Below are 18030 nucleotides of genomic sequence, written 5' to 3'. Positions count from 1 at the left end.
TTCGAATTTTTTTTATTTTTTTATTTTTTTCCCTTCTTCTTCTTCTTCTTCTTTCTTCTTCTTCTTCTTCTTCTTCTTCTTCTTCTTCTTCTTCTTCTTCTTTAAACATAACAAAATTTCTAAAATTTCTAAAATAAGCATCTTTTTGAAAGCAAAACTACAAGCTAAAATAGAATAAAACGGCGGATTCAAAAGGCAAGCTGTCACACCCGACCCCAAACGGCATCGGGTATGAACAGAAGATAGGATAACGAACTTCTAACAGTCAAAAGGCGAACCGATTTTCTCGTAGATAAAAATTTATTCGGACTACCTAAAGTTTTATTAATTATTTGGCTTGGACTTGACAATTCTATCAAGCTTCCTACGTATCCCGAACGTCTTTAATCTTTAAATCGGGAATCAAAGCCACGTAGTTCTACCTATTTTAGGTAGTCCGAATTAAATTTTGATCTATTAGAAAATAAGTTCGGCTTTCAGGCTGTTAGACGTTCATTATCCTATTTTCCGTTCATATCCGATGTCGTTTAGGGTCGGGTGTGACACAAGCATACGGAGATGTATCCCTTAATCAAGCCATTGAAACATCCAGGCAAACAGGTACAAGGAACTCTGTTACCAAATATATTTGGAAATACATATTTTAACCTATCAGTTTGCTAAAGAGATACCCTTTTGTTAGGCACAAAATCACCTCTTTATTAAACCAGGGCCATTTGGGAAGCGCTAACGCTAAGAGCTACAGTAGATTTGAATTATTTCCAAGACTTTAAGAATGTTCTTTTAATTTGGTATGGAACAAAACCGTGTTCTAGGCTACTACTGGGCTTACTTCAGACTCTTTATGGGATTTCTTTGTTCAACTTTGTTGGAAGGTTCTCTGTTCTCATTTGTAGCCATATCATATATCGAGCTTGATAGGAGGATGCACTTTTCTCCAAGGTGGATGATCCTTTTTCTTGCAATAAATCTCTTTTCTCAATAAACAAATTAAAGCAAACTATTTATAAAAAATAAGATAAAATACAAAAAGTTCATATGAACTCCTCAAGGTAGTCAATTCAAACCATTAAACCAAATTAATTCAAACTACAATTGGGTTTGGCTTAGGATTAGAACAGCTCAATTTGTTTTGTAAAACTGCAAAACCATCTTTAGACACTGAGGTTTCTTTCAATGGAAGAAAAACTATCCAAACCATAAATTATTATGAAGAGTTATATATAATGATATAATGTCTATGGAAACACGGTTTATAAAAATAGAGAAATTTATTGCTAACTTTAATTCAAGATTATTTTAATTAGAAAAATATAACATCAACCAAAAGAATTATGTGAGTGAATGAATGAGGCATGTCTGTGCTTATTCATTCCGATTTTTTAATTTCAAAGTATGTGAATAAACTCTATTTTAACATTCTGTCTGTTTTTATAAGTGCTATTATTTTACTTATTCCTTCAATTAGGTTAACACAAACCGTTTTATAAATCAGGCACATACATAATATTTCAACTCGCTTTGGTTTGATCTCTTTGGCTAAACAATTTGGTTTACTTAAAAAGTTTGCAAATTTGAAGTTACAATTTGGTTTAGAATTTTCTCCAAACTGCACCGAACAAGCAACAATTTTGTTATTTAAACTCAGTATCCTTTCCTGAATACTATGAGCTCAGGCCTCAGTTCATCTAAGTCATAGAATTAATAACGAACTATCATGGTATCAACTAGTCATGAGGATATGTAGCTTTTCCGTTTTTATAGTATTCCACAGCTTAAGCAAACTATCACTATAGCAAGCAACTCTGAACTTTTGCTATTCCTACGTTTAAACTATATTCACCCAATCTGAATATATATAAAAAAAAAAAGGATGGTGCTGCAAAATAGCATCTTCATCAAACCCAAACAACCAATAATTGTCTAGGACTCTGAGCAAGACCTTTATGGAACATCTCAGAATATTAGTAGGTCAGAAACTCAGATCAGGACGATACTAGTAAAGTACACATTACCCGTACGATGCTGAATATAGCCCCTAAAAGTTGAACAAAACTTTCAGACGACAAGCTCCTTAACTTGCTAGCAAGAGATACTCCACCGCCTGAATCAGCCACAGAATTAGAAGATTGGAAGAAATGAAACACAAATGCATAATAAATCATTCAACCGCAACAGACTTCAATCTAAACGAATCCATATTCAAGTGTCTTAATAAAAATAGGGTATTGCTATATACCGCAAAAGTTATACTTTCCACCGCACTCTTTTGACATTTATGCCCTCCTCACAATTTCAAACCAATAACCAAAAACTCTCAAATCCTCTCTAGCTTTTGAAGTTTTTCATAAAACCCGACCTAAAACGACATACCGCCAAAAGAAGGAAGGGGAAAAGGCTTAATGAATCTTCCGATAAGTTTTTTTTTTAAAAAATATGTCCGAAATCACGGGTTCCGCCTCCGAAATCGGAGGCGGAACCCGTTTTTTTTTTTTCCTAAACGGAACTCCGACGCCGTTGCTACCACGGGCGGAACGGACGAACTGTTCGTTCCGCCCGTGGTGGCAACGGCGTCGGCCAAGGTGGAAAGTATGGCGCACCCGTTCCACCGTATGGTGGAACTGGGTTCCGCGCTCATTCCACCGTATGGTGGAACTGGGTGGCGCATCCGTTTAGGCTTATTCCTTAAAAAAAAAAAATTCAAAATTTAAAAAACGAATTTTTAATTTAAATTTATATCGTAAGATTACTTCGTGTTCGAAATCATGGTCTTCGGGAATACTCGGATCCATTTTCGTCAAATTCGGGTTTTTAGGCTTGGGAGAGAAAGAGAGAAAAAAAATTTTGAGTTTTTAAAAAAAATAAAATGAGAAGGGCATAAATGTCAAAAGAGTGCGGTGGATGAAAAAAAAAATTGCGGTATATAGCAGCTCACTAAAAATAAGTAGAATATGACAGGATAAAATGGGAAAGTTTTGACATAAATTTATAAGGGTAAAATTGGAAATAATTAGATCAAATGTTGATTGAAACACTGTTCACAAGGATTCAGTTTTATAAGTACATATAATGTTGCATATTGCATTCTGAACTTACCGTCTACATCTATTGAACGCTCTTCAGGTGTGAAATCTGACTCCAAAGGCCGTGCCAAAAGGATGGGAAGCAGTTCTGCGACTGCAGATCTTTCCGATTTCTGATAGCCAATGGGTAAGCCCGGTTCAATGCGTGCCCAAAAAAGGAGGAACAACGGTAATGGAAAACGAAAAAGGGGAATTAATCCCAACTAGAAAGGTTACGGGTTGGCGTGTATGCATAGACTATAGGAAATTAAACGAAGCCACCCATAAAGACCACTTTCCTTTACCATTTATTGATCAAATGTTGGAACGGTTGGCAGGACACAAATTTTTCTGTACCTTAGATGGGCTATCCGGCTATATGCAAATTCCTGTGGACCCTTTGGACCAAATGTTAGTCTTTTAACCAGTTTTCTGTTCGTCTTTTAACCAGTTTTTTGTTACTCTATCAAAAAAACTATATCAGCACAACTGACAAGAAAAGCAAACTGGCAAGTAATTCATATCAAGTTCCCCAACAAGGACACAAATCTTATCAAAGTGATATCAGGAAACCCAAACATAATTGATTAAAACGCTGCAAATATTAGGCGAAGTTGTAACTCAAGCAACGTCAATGATTTAAACATTAAAAATAATTAATAATAGAAGAAAGATGGTAGGAAACACCACTACGCGGAAACTTTTATACAATTACCCGAGATAATAGCAAGAAATAGGAAAGGTAGTCAAACAAACTCAAGCCATCCCTAATCTCTTTGTTTATTAAAACCATATTCCCTAATAAAATAAGCTATACAACCAGAAACAACAATGCATTTCAAAGATAAGTGTGCATGAAACATGATACTTACAGTTCTAAGCAACCCAACAGTAAGAGGCAGGAGACGATCACGAAAACTGGAGGTTTCTTCTTCATCCAACTTAACCTGCTAAGGTGGTAAGTTATGATATTTGCAGTCATACCAAAGATTTGAGGGGAAAAAGTTATAAAATAACAAAAAGCAAGCAACCATCAATATATCTTATTAAAAAAAATCAGATTACATCAACATAAGGTATTTCATATTCCGTACAGTTGCAATTTTTCTAAAGCTGACAACACTTTATACTTAATGGACTGTAACAGCTCTCATTGTACAGGTAAAACTATAGGTGATTGATTACCTAAACATGAGAAAAAAGGGCTAAAACAAGTCAAGTGGGTCTAAACTCCAAACAGATTAAGTGGAAGGGTAAATGCAAATACTACTTGCTTAGTTTTAATGTGTTTATAAATAATGGATGTATCTTATTTTGATAATAGTTAATACTTTAAGATGTATACTTGTATTATTTAAATAATGTTGAATTACTAATAGTAGTTAAATTTAAGTTTGAGATTGTTGTTATTTGAAACCTTAAACGTAGTAATGTAATAACCTAACTGCCCCTAAATTACCAATCAAATCACAATTGCATCCCTATGGTTTGAGTGATTCAACAAACTTGGGTAGTTGGGCTTGCTTCAAATTTTTCTTAAGACGTCTGTGCTCCCTTAAATCTGGATATACCCCAATCAAAAACATGAACAGCTCTACAAACAAGTGGCATGTAGTGTAGGAATCAAGGAACAGAAAGAAGTGATATGAAAAATCAATGGCAGCTCATTCTTTGCCAACTTTTTCATTCTAGATAGGAGCAGGATAAAGAACAAGAGTCAAAACTAATTGGACATGAAGTCGTGCAGTACAAGTCTTCCATGAAGTGTACTATTACACACTGAATCTTAGATACAGCAACATTCATAAATGAGGAACATTATGAACCCAACAATGCTGAGAACTTTACTACAGGGGTTGGTACAAAATTCAGAAGAGTAAGCAGAAGTAAAGTGCACAACATCCCATCCATATAGAAGGATAAGCTAACATAGACATATAGTACGATAATCTTATAACCAGTACATAGTCAAAATAGTGCAAATCGTCATAGAGAATTTGAACTTCCAGTGCGAAGCATACTTGCCTCTCTCACACCCACAATACATTAGATAACATTATCTTTTCCAGTTATAAGTGCTCAATCTCACTGGACAAAATAATCATGAAACTACTGATACATACAGAACAACAAAATGCAAAAGAGTGACCAAGGTAACAAATTAAGGATTTTGTCAACAAGTTGAGAAATAGACATGAAATTCCGCTTACTTCATCATCTATTCCATTCGAGGGAATGGAAGCCTTAGCTTTTGCTCTAGATAAAATTACCACGTCTGTATCCCCAGCATCATGTATAGCAGCACGCATAAATTCTGCTGAGAGAACGCTGTAAGAAATAAAATAAAAAAAAATAAATGTGTATACCAACACAATGGCATTCACCTCACTTCTTGTTAAGTTCTACAGTTTTTCCTACTTAATTAATGCCTCGAATTCCAAACCATTCACTTGCTTTAACTACTCATGCTATGGATGTGGGAGCATCAACTCTTTCTTCTTCTTCCTCCTTCTTCATTCTTTCTTCTTCCTTTTTCTTTTTTTTTCTTCTATTCTTTTTTTTAATTTCAGACACTCTGAAATTTTCCAGAAATCTGTATACATAATCTGTTGCCGCTCACGTGCTTTTTACTCTTTTCCAACATAAACACAGGCGCTTAATTATAAAGAAGCAAAAAGCCGCCGATTTCATAACTCTCTTCTCTCATCTGAACCACCAACAATGGCGGCAACATTACCATCTTCTCCGATTCCACCTTCTTCTCCGATGATTTCATTCACCAGTAACAATCCGAATCAGAATTCCAATCCTTCATCTTCTTCTTCTCCGTTTCAAAATCTGAAACCAAGCATTCTCGTTATTCTCCTAATCCTCTCCATCACTTTCCTTCTCTCAATTTCTCTCTGTCTTCTCCTCCGTCATCTGAATCGGCGCTGTCTCCGCAACGTTTCTACCTCCTCAACGATTTCAACATCCGCCGCTGCTCTCACTTCTTCCTCCAACCGTGTTTCGCCTGAGGTTAATCATGTATTCTCTCTCATCGACTCTCTCCCGGTGTTCGCTTATAGCTCCATTAAACGGCGTTCGGCGACCTCTAATGGCGATTGCGCTGTTCGTTTGTCGAAGTTTGAACAGTAGGATCAACTTCGTTTACTACCTCTTTGTTTCCATGCTTTTCATGTCGCTTGCATTGATACTTGGCTTCAGAATAACCAGACGTGTCCTTTGTGTCAATCTCCGATTCATGCTTCCGACGCTGATATCTTAAAGGCGCTTTCTAGCTTCATTGACGGTGGTGGTGGTGGTGGAGATAGTTTTCGGCTTGAAATTGGCTCCATTAGCCGCCGCCAAACAGTATCTGATACCGGTGTAGAGCCGCGAAGTTCTTACTCCGTCGGCTCTTTTGATTACATTGTGGATGATGAATCGGAGGTGAATATGAGTCATACATGCAGAAGAAGCGGTTCCGATAAGGAAATCAGAGCTCAGATGTCTCAAGAGTTCAACCTGAGACATTATCCACAATGTAATCAAAAGAGAGAGAAGGAAAAAAAAATTCCAATTTCCAACCTTACCCCTGTGCCACGTCAGCACTTTAACGGTGTTAAGTCATTTTCCGTTTTTCGGGTAACGGCGCAAACCACAGTCCTTTTGTTTGTATTAACAAACCATAAGGGGTTTTTTGGAATAACATGAAACCACAGGGTTTTTTTTTTTGGAATTTACCCTTCTAAATTATAGAAATCCATATTACCTTCATTTCTTTTCTTCTTCCATTTCTGTTTCATTTTATCCTCTTTCTTTATTTTTACTTTATGAATCAGAGATTAAAGCATGGGTTGATCCCAAACTTTATTAGTTTGGTCCATGTACTTTAAGATGAACTGAGTTCATAAACCCTTTTATATTCAGTTATTTACTTTCTTGCAATTTAAATTCCAGTCATTTACATAATGCTCTTTACTAGGTGGAATCGCCAATCATTAATGCCCTTGAAGATTTGAAGGTTAGTGATTTGTTTATTCATGGAACTTCTGATTGGGATGTTGAGTTGTTAAGAGAGCTATTTTTGGAGAGAGACGTTAAGAAAATTCTGAAACTCCCTCCTCGGCTTGGAATTGCATCGGATAGTCCAATTTGGAATGAAAGCAAGACGGGTTTGTATACGGTGAAGAGTGCTTACGCATTGGCAACGGAGGTGGTGGCTCCGAATAATCATCTGATTGTTATGGGTGATTGGGATAAAATTTGGATGGCAAATATTGCGTACAAAGTCAGATTTTTTGTTTGGCGTCTTGGTAGAAATTGTGTGCCATTGCGTTTTAATTTGTGCAGGAAAGGATTATTGATTCCGGAAGATAGGTGTTTTGTATGTGGTAGTGATCTTAAAGATGCTTGGCACCTATTCATCTTATGTCCTTTTGCTGTTAGTGTTTGGCACGGGATGCGGGTTTATTGTTGCTTTTGCAACCTTTAGCGGAAGCGGCTGATAGTTTTTTGGATTTTATTTTTGCTGCTATGACTGTTTTATCCAGGATTAATGGGGAGAAATTCCTAATGATATTGTGGAGTTTATAGAGAAGCAGAAATAAAAAAGTTGTGACAGAATGTAGTGGAAAGCTCATTCCAGACTATTATTGTGACTGCCGAGGTTTTGAGGGACTGGAGAAAGGCGAGAGCTACGGTAAGATGTGGTGTTTTGGGAGCAGCAATGGGTCTATCTGAAGTTCAGTGGCGGAAGCTGTCCTTAGGTCTAAAATGTAATGTGGATGCGGCCTATTTTGAGGATACCATGCAGGTTGGGTTGAGCGCTGTTTTAAGGGACAAGGATGGAAGGTTTGTTGCAGCAAGAACCGCAACTGTGGTTGGATTACCGTCGGTGCAAGAGTGTGAGGCGTTGGCACTTTTTTCGACATTGAAATGGATGACAGAAGAAGGATTTAGCCAGGTTGTTTTTGAGTCGAATGCGAAATCTGTGGTCGATGCGATTAATTCCAAAGCTGACGATGTATCAGAGTTTGGTTCGTTGGTGTCCTATTGTCGTTCTCTTCTTAACAACAATTATTCTGTTTGTTTTGCAAGGCGACAAGAGAATGGGGGTGGCTCACTCTTTAGAGAAGTCATCTCGTTCTTATTCTTGTCCCATGTTTTTTTTGATGTTGTTCCATCTTTTTTGCAATCTGTACTTAACATTGATTGGCCGGTTGAGGCTTATTAAATGCATTCTTTTCGGAAAAAATATAAAAAGTACAGTCCTTGCTTTTTACAATTTTAATACCTGTAAATTAAATATAAGTCCATAAAAATCCATTTATTCATAACCTTTTTGGTTATACTGTTTTTGTTTTGAAGTCAAAGTTTTTTTTTTTTTTTATAAAACCTCTTTATTAAAGAGTAATTAATAAATATTTTCTTTTAATTATTTTCTGTTTTAAAAAGGTTCATTTTTCTTTTAAATCATTTTGTAAGATTTGCATGTTACTAACATAGACCTTCTTCCTCGTCGATCTCTCATAACCCACTCATCTTCTCCACTAATTTATTTTCACACAGGTTACAAAGAACACCAAAAAAAATATAATAATAAAAACCAACCAAAGATTGACTAAACTCCAAAATATATATATATAGATATGAATTTTTTCTTGTATTTCCAGCTTTGCCCTCCGGGAACTCGACTTCGTCGGGATCGGCGGTGACCATTGTCTGCCTCTTCGGACATACCACCACCGGATCTAAATTCACCACCGTCTTCCTTCATCTCCGACAATCGGGAATACACAGGGACCTAAAAAACATAAACAGAAAACGAACCATCATAGTCAGAATCGGGCTGCAAACTCGGAGATCAAAGCAAAAGAGGGGAATCGGAAAGAATACCAGAGAAAGAAGAGGAGAATGCTCACCGAGGGGTTCTCTGTCGTTCGCAAATCCTTCGCCATCCGCCGCTGTTAACCACCGTTGAAGCAACTGTCACCGTCGAAGGAAGTATCGCATAAGGAACGCTCGTCGACGTTCAGAAGTGCGGTGTCGGCAGCCATCGCAGGTGAGAACTCTCACCTGTGAGAGAGGAGAAAGAAGACGGCAGGCAGACATGGCAGAGAGCTGCATTTTTCTAAGATATAAGAGCAAGAAGGGTAGAGGAAGAAGAAGGAGATAAGCGGCTGCAAATGAAGAAAAACCCTAAAATCCAAATTTATAATCTATATTTTCAGTTTGACCCTGTATTTTATCATTATTTTTAAAACTAACCCCGTTTATCTTATTTCTTTCAATTAAGTCCCCCATATCCTAATCAAATCATAATTGTTTAAATAAAGTCTAATTAAGCTCTTCCCTATCACAATTACCCTCCTTTAATCAATTTAAATTTTAATTTGACCTCAAATCATTCCAATTTATTTCAATTAGGTCCTTTATTATTTCTAATTTTAACTCCTTTATCATTTGTCTTACTTTAATCCCCTTATCTTTATTACGGGTAAATTACACCCATGGCCACTGAACTTTACCCATTTTCACATTATGGTCACTGAACTTCATTTCTTCCCGGTATGGCCACTGAACTTTACACGTTTTAACACCGGTGGCCACTCAATTTTAACTAACTTCTCAAAATGACCGTTAACGATCGTTAACGACCTCAAAATGAAAATATTCAAGAATTAAAGTTATTCAGAATGACATTTACCATAAAACTACATTTTTTATTTTCGAAAATCACATTTTTTGGAGCTTTCTCTCTCTAAAAATTCACTTTCTCTCTCCTAACCAAACAACACCTAAATGATCCCAAAACGAAAATTTTCAAGAATTAAAGTTCCTTAGAATATCATTAACACTTTGGATTTTTTATTTTTAGCCGTCAATGGTCGTTTTTAGGCGTTAAGTGGCCACCGGTGTTAAAATATGTAAAGTTCAGTGGCCATACCGGGAAGAAATGAAGTTCAGTGGCCATAATGTGAAAATGGGTAAAGTTCAGTGGCCATGGGTGTAATTTACCCTCTTTATTACACGTAACATATACATATGTATTTTGTTAAAGTTTATCATTACTTTTATTTTATAAATCTATGCGCACATAATTCGCTAAAAAAAAAATGTATCGTGTATATGTGATATGCACGATTTTAAAACCAAATAAATCCATTTGAAATGTCATTTCGAATCAATGAAATAACCAAGTTAATTCGAATCGATGTGAAAACGTCATTCGAATTTAATACATTTAAAATACTCCCTATTAAAATTCGTATTTTACCTATGGTATATGTGATTATACGTATGGTCAAGTGGAATTTTAATTCGATAAATGCAATTACGTGTATGTTATATACGTAATTCCAAACTAAAACAAACCCAAACCTAAATCCAAAATCCACGAGTACCTGGTCTATATCGATAAGTCAAAGCAAAACAAATAACAAACACATAATATCATAATAGTACCGATACGTCGAACGGGGTAGGGTGAGATCACATCTCTTCCCTACACGTAACCGGAAAAACGAACCTCGGATCTCTCCGACGACCATCCTTATAAAAAACCATACAGAGTCAATCCAAACAGATAGGGCGTCCAATCACGCCCGCACACGTATTTTCAAGTGTTGATTGGTGGCGACTCGAAACCTAAAACACGAAAAGGCAGATCGAGCCAGCCACGCACCCCGACCTGAAAATCGGAAGCCAGGGTGCGACAATAGGTTATATTGATCTAATATGTAATTGTTACAATTTGATTAGATTAAATATAAGGGATACAAAATTGATGGAATTAAAATTGGATGAAAATTAATTTGAGATGTTAATTCGATTAACCTAAATATTACATAAATAATTATGTAATCAACCAATTAAATTTATTTAATTGAGTCTTTGTATGTTTGGAGTTTTGGACATATTTGGACCCTCTATTTAGTCTTTTGGTATTTTTTGAAGTCAAAGATATGGTACATTGACAACGCATGCTCGAGGCATATGACTGGTGATGAAACTCAATTCATCACGTTTGTGCGTAAACGAGGAGGAAGTGTAAGTTTTGGAGACAACAAGAAGGGTAAGATAGTAGGGTCAGGAACCATTGGTGGTAATCCTACTATTGAGTCAGTCTCCCTAGTCAGCGGACTCAAATATAACTTACTCAGCGTAGCTCAGCTATGTGACAATGGGAGAAAAGTTATATTTGATGACACTGGATGTAAAATATTCGAGGGTAAAACAAATGAGTTAATTTTAACTGCCCCTCGTATTGATAATGTCTTTATGCTGAACTTGGAAAAGAAGTTTTCAAAAACTGTATGCTTAGTGTCAAAGGAAGAAAATTCCTGGCTATGGCACAGGAGACTTGGTCATGTAAGCATGGACCTCCTGGCCAAATTAGCAAGAAAGCAATTGGTTGAGGGACTGCTAGAACTCAAATTTGAAAAAGATCAATTATGCCACGCTTGCCAAGCTGGAAAACAAACCAAACAATCTTTTCATAGTAAAAACATTGTCTCAACTAAGCGTCCATTAGAGTTACTACACTTGGATCTCTTCGGTCCAGTCCAGCCGCTGAGCTTGGGTGGAAGAAGATTTTCCTTGGTCATTGTAGATGACTTTTCTCGGTACACTTGGATCATCTTACTGAGTAGCAAGGATGAAACCTTTGAGACATTTTCAAATTTGGTAAGAAAACTTGAAAATGATAAAGACCTTAAATTAGCTCACATCCGAAGTGATAATGGTGGAGAATTCAAGAACCAACATTTTGTTGAATTCTGTGAAACCAACGACATTGACCATAATTTCTCTGCTCCTAGAACGCCTCAACAAAATGGGGTTGTTGAAAGGAAAAACAGAACCTTGGTTGAAATAGCCAGGACAAGGCTTCCAAAGTACTTTTGGGGAGAAGCTGTCAACACAGCGTGCTACATTCTTAATAGGGCTCTAGTTAGACCTATACTAAAGAAAACCCCCTATGAACTTTGGAAAGGACGAAAGCCCAACATTGGATACTTTCGTGCCTTTGGCTGTAAATGCTTTATCTTAAATACTAAAGACAGTCTAGCTAAGTTTGACTCAAAAGCTGATGAGGCTATCTTTTTAGGCTACTCAACAAACAGCAAAGCATACAGAGTTTTCAATAAACGAACTCAAGTCTTAGAAGAGTCAGTACATGTTGAGTTCGATGAAACTGACCCTACAGGTAGATACCAGCCGCTGACCGAAGATGATCCACACTCAGCACCCGCTGACTAAGAAACAGTCGCTGAGTCATTCCCTCAAGGGCTGACCAAAGGTAAAAGTGAAACTCAAATTACTTTCACTGACCAATCTACACCTGCAGAGATTGTTGAAACACAACCAGCGCAAGACATCAATCTACCAAAGGAGATTAGGATACCAAGAGGTCACTCAGAGAGTGCCATTCTTGATGCCGCTGAGAATACCCTGATGACCAGAAATCAACTCAGGAGATACCTCAGCAACGTAGCATTCGTCTCAATCCAGGAACCAAAGAATTTCGCTGAAGCTGAGTATGACGAATACTGGATGAATGCAATGCAAGAAGAACTTGATCAGTTCAGACGAAATTAAGTATGGGATCTAGTGCCAAAACCAAAAAGCCAGAAGACCATAGGAACAAGATGGGTCTTCCGCAACAAGCTGGATGAACAAGGGAACTTGGTCAGAAACAAAGCAAGACTGGTAGCTCAAGGCTACAGTCAGCAAGAAGGTATTGACTACGGTGAGACCTTTGCCCCAGTGGCAAGGCTAGAGGTTATTAGAATTTTATGTGCATATGCAAGCTATATGAACTTTAAACTGTTTCAAATGGATGTTAAGAGTGCATTCCTTAATGGAGTTATAAACGAGGAAGTTTATGTTAATCAGCCTCCAGGGTTTGAGGATCCTAAATTTCAAAATCACGTTTATAAGCTCAAAAAGGCTCTGTATGGCCTCAAGCAAGCACCACGTGCTTGGTATGAGAGGCTGACCAGTTTCCTGCTGACTAGAAATTATGTCAGAGGTAAAGCTGATACAACCTTATTCATTAAGAGGAAGGGTAAAGATACCCTGCTGGCTCAAATATATGTTGATGACATTATTTTTGGTGCCACTAACGAGTCAATGTGCAAGGAATTTAGTAAGTAGATGCAGACTGAGTTTGAAATGTCAATGATGGGAGAACTCAACTTCTTCCTTGGACTTCAAATCAAACAAGGGAAAAATGGCATCTTCATCAGTCAAACTAAGTATGCTAAGGAGATATTGAAGAAGTATGAACTTGAGAATTGTAAGTCAATATCTACCCCAATGGGCACTGACACTGTTCTCTGCGCTGATGAGAATGGTAAGTCAGTAGACAGCAGATTGTACCGAGGTATGATTGGTTCTCTACTTTACTTAACTGCTAGTAGGCCGGACATTCAGTTCTCAGTATGTTATTGTGCTAGATATCAATCTAACCCTAAGGAATCTCATTACATAGCTGTAAAAAGAATCCTTAGATATTTGCAAGGCTCAGTGAATGCAGGTTTGTGGTATCCCAATACTCGTGACTTCACACTCATTGGATACACTGACGCTGACTACGGACGAGACAAGCTTGAACGAAAAAGCACCTCAGGAGGATGCCATTTCCTTGGGAGCTGTCTTGTGTCCTAGTTCAGCAAGAAGCAAGCGTCAGTAGCCCTGTCAACCACTGAAGCTGAGTACGTTGCTGCTGGAAGCTGTGTTGCTCAAGTCCTATGGATTAAGCAACAGCTTGAAGATTATGGCATTCAGACCAAAACAATTGAAGTCAAATGTGACAACAAAAGTGCCATTGACTTATCAAAGAACTCAATCCAACACAGCAGGATGAATCATGTCAGCATAAGACATCACTTCATTAGAGATCACGTACTCAAGGGAGAGATCAAGCTGACCTATGTCCCAACGAATGAGCAGCTTGCCGATATCTTCACAAAGCCACTGGCTCGTGAGCAATTCAACATACTTAGAGAAGCCATTGATATGTTTAATCCTCTTCAATAAATTTCAAGTATAGTATGCATGCTGAGTGAATTTCCATGCTGAATGATTTGTGCTATTACATGCTGAGTAGATAAATATATATGCTGAGTATCTATCTCAAGCTGAGCTGCTACGCATAAGATCGATTCCTCTGCATAACACTGACTACTCAGAATTTTAAACGCCTGAAATTCTTAACACTGAGTAAAGAGCCGTTGTAAACTTTAATGCAAAGCACGTGAATTAAATAGCCACCTAGGATGACATATAGGCTATAATTAGAAAATCCACGCGCCGTATGTGTCATAAATGCCAGAATCTTTGTCGATTGAGAATCTCGAGGCAAAACGGATTACTCAACGCCTTGGATTAACTCAATATCTCTATAAATAGTGGATGAATTCCCACTTTTATTTCTTTACGCTTAGAAATCTTTGGCATTCATACTCTCGCTCTCAAAAATTCCCAAAATTCCCAAAACTTCTCTGAGAACATGATAAGAGTTTCTCTAAACATCTCCGGTGCCGGTCTCCCCCATAACCGCTCCGATGACAACCCCACTTCTCCTACTCAGCGTGACCACGCTGGAGCTACTACACCGAGCAAGAAAGCTCAAGCTGCCTCTTCCAAGGGGAAACAACAGCAAAAGGACAAGGGTAAGAAAGTAGTTGAACGCACCTACACTCAGGTCTTCGAGAGTGTGAGGGGATGGAAGATTGACCACTCGCGGTGGTTCTCAAAAGGATTTGTGGAGGCCGAGCAACCTTTCTGTGAGTGGATCAAGAACAATGGATGGACCGAGCTGTTCTCAGTTCGGGATCCTACTTACCCTGAGCTGGTACGAGAATTTTACACCAACCTGAAAGTCGCCAATGATAATAGGAACTACCTAGCAACTCATGTTCGAGGAAAGAACATCTCCATTAACCCAGCATATCTAGCCTCACTGTTCAAGCTGAAAAACGAAGGAGCTATACTTTGTAAATCTGGTGACCATACCAAAACCGACTACGTTCAGACCTTTTGCAAACCCGAGGGTCATGTAGGTGAAATTTCAAGCACTTCCATGGGTCAGCATCAAAAGATGGCCCATTACATACTGACCAATTTCCTCTACCCCAAAATCAACTGCACCAACTCAGCAACCAACTTCGAGCAGTGTTTTATATGGCACATGCTGACCTACACGCCGATAAATATGCCTGTCTTCATAATCGGTGGGTTTTTACAAAGTACAGGAACCCTTAGGCTGGGCTCCTTCATCACTCGAATCCTTCAGGATCACAAGGTGGACACGGTTGTGGAAATCCAAGTTCAGGGAACCGAAATTACAGCTGCTGCCCTATTTGGTTTGGCACATGACCTACCAATTGTGCTGAAGGAAGGAAAAGGAGAAGCTGTCCAGAACGCTGAGGGGACCACTGCTGAAGGGGTAGTAACTAGAAAAGGCAGAACACAAAGAAAGAGGAAAGCTGTGCAAAGCACCTCTAAAGCTCCTGCTCCTGCCCCAAAGAAGCTTAAATTTTTCTGCGGAGGAACCAAGCCTCAGATTCAACCAGGCCAGGGTGGATCTAGGTCAGCTGAGAAAAGACCTAGGCAAGCTGAGCCTGAAACAAAAGAAAGAGTGGTTGATGACCAACCATTAAGGAAGAGGAAGAAACAGCTTAAGTTTGAGTTGAGACCTATAGATGCTCAGCCAACAGATATCGTCGTTCCTCCTAACTCACACTATGCACAGAGTCAAGGGATTGACGCTGAGCAACAGGATGAGGAAGAACAAGACCAAAACCAATTGGGTGGTCAGTTTGTTGAGGAAGAGTTGGATGACCAGTCAGAAGAAGAAGAACTGGATGATGAGTCTAAAGGAGAAGAAAGTGGTCAGGATGACACTGAGGAACCAGCAGATGATGAGTATCTTGACCCAATCAACACTGAATTGGTTGATGAAGAAGAAACTAAGCACCCAGTAACTTCTCCTGCTGTTCAAAGGGAAGCCTCACCCTTTTGACTCCATTGAGTATATCCTTTGTGACCCTACTCCTCCAAAGCTTAGGAGACTGAGAAAGAAGACAGCCTTTAAAGAACCCGTTATTGACCTCATGGGTGACTCACCGCTGAGGGATGAGATTCCCGATCTTACAGATGTCCAACTTAAATACTTCTCCAACCCACCTGTACCTCAACCAGAGTTGCAAGAAAATCAAGCCTCTGTTTCTCAAAAGGAACATGCCGACTTAAATGCCTCCGCCAACCCAAGTAATGCTGAGCAAGTGCTCAAAGATTCCGCTCCTCAAACTGTTGAGCAAGCTAAGGAATTTACTGCTCAGGTGGTCACTGAACTTCCTCAAATTCCATCACCTAGTCAGCTTCAGCCTGACACTGAGCAAGCAACTTTTTCTGCTAATCCTCCACTTCCCCAACTAAATGAGCAGAATTAGATTCTGTCAGTTTCCACTGACAATACTAATTCCAGGCCAGCCGCTGACAATGTTGGGCCTTCCAATGACGAGCAGAACCAAACACTGCCCTTATTCGGTTCTACTCCACCTCCGGCATCTGGGCCAACACAAAATGGATCCTTTAGCTACCTTAATGCCTCTGAGTCTGGTCGAAGAATCGTTGACTCATCTCAAGCTCTTATCCAGGACCTCCATCAAACAAGTACCAATGGCGCTGGGTCTGCTACTGTTGAGTCAACTCCATTTTCATCTGTCACTCAGCTTCTTACTGAGATCAAAGGTATGAAGGATCTTTTAAGTGTCATGACTACACTACAATCTCAACAGCCCAGGCAGGACTCCTTAACAAAGCTGGCCGAACTCCAGCTGACCATGGTTAACCATCTGAACTCACTGCAAGGGGAGATTCATCAATTGTCAGCTGCGAACTCAGCATATGCCACTTCTACCGAAGTACAACATCTCTTCAGCCAGCTTCACACCGAGCAAGAGAAAACAAATCACAAGCTTTCCACTTCCTCTCAATGCTCCATTGAGCAAATTAGCGAGGCTGTGCGTCTGCTGAACTTAAACAGGCAAGACATGGCAACTGATGAGCTTAAAACCAACGAGATTTTGAAGTATTCTCGAGCAACTTTTAGCAATGTGCGCCAAATCAACGGTCAGCGTGAGTATTATGACTCCTCTTTGCTAAAGATGTTTCATCAAGCCTTTGCCATGCTCACTGAAACCATGCACTGGATTGGCAAGTCTCAAGCCACTGTTTTAAGTATGCTGAGTGCTGCATCAATCGGAATTCCTCGATCCATTGTGGATGATGGTGTTCCAATTTTCGACGGAATGAATGAAAGCACGAGAAAGCTAAAGGCATTTTCTCAGCGCCTCACTCAAGCTGCAATTGATTCCACCTTCATTCCCAAACCTGATGATGGCAAAACGGGGGAGAAAGAACAAGCCCCAAGAACTCAGCAAGCCTCAGTTAGTCAGCCGCAACACAAGGGCAAGGGCAAACAAAAGTAGCTAGGATAGCTAGTCTTTGAACCTTTATGACTATGTTTTATTTATGAACACTGTTGTGCTGACTTTAAAATTAAAACAAATTATATGCATCTCTATCTCTCTCATACTGACTACTCTTGTGCGATGCTTACTTAAGTGATTGATATAATTTGTTAAAACGCATCTTCATTAAATCAATTGTGCTACACTGTCTATATTAATTGATGATATGTCTGTTGTGTTGATCATACATGTTGACCACTTCTTATATGTCCACTTAACTAAAACTCATTGAACAAAGCTTACTCAGCGCTCTCTGATATTTAAACCTTCCATGTAAAACTGAGTTAAATAGAATATGTTCCATGAGCTGGCCTATCTCTGAAAATTGACCTTAGACTTACTCAATTAAACCTTGAAATGTTTAGAGTAAAACTAAGTCAGTAGCTCAACGCTTATGGGGGAGTTATTTGATAAAATAAGGTCAACTATCATGGGGGAGCTCA

General features: G+C 38.7%; 1 pseudogene; it reads left to right on the top strand.

The window, feature by feature from the left end:
• The first annotated feature begins 5783 nt into the window (after window positions 1-5783).
• On the top strand, window positions 5784-7603 carry LOC136233590 (E3 ubiquitin-protein ligase ATL4-like; annotated as a pseudogene).
• The last annotated feature ends 10427 nt before the right edge of the window (window positions 7604-18030 follow it).

This window comes from Euphorbia lathyris, chromosome 6 (assembly GCF_963576675.1).
Source record: "Euphorbia lathyris chromosome 6, ddEupLath1.1, whole genome shotgun sequence".
Lineage (NCBI taxonomy): Eukaryota > Viridiplantae > Streptophyta > Magnoliopsida > Malpighiales > Euphorbiaceae > Euphorbia > Euphorbia lathyris.
This window is presented reverse-complemented; position numbering and strand designations above follow the sequence as displayed.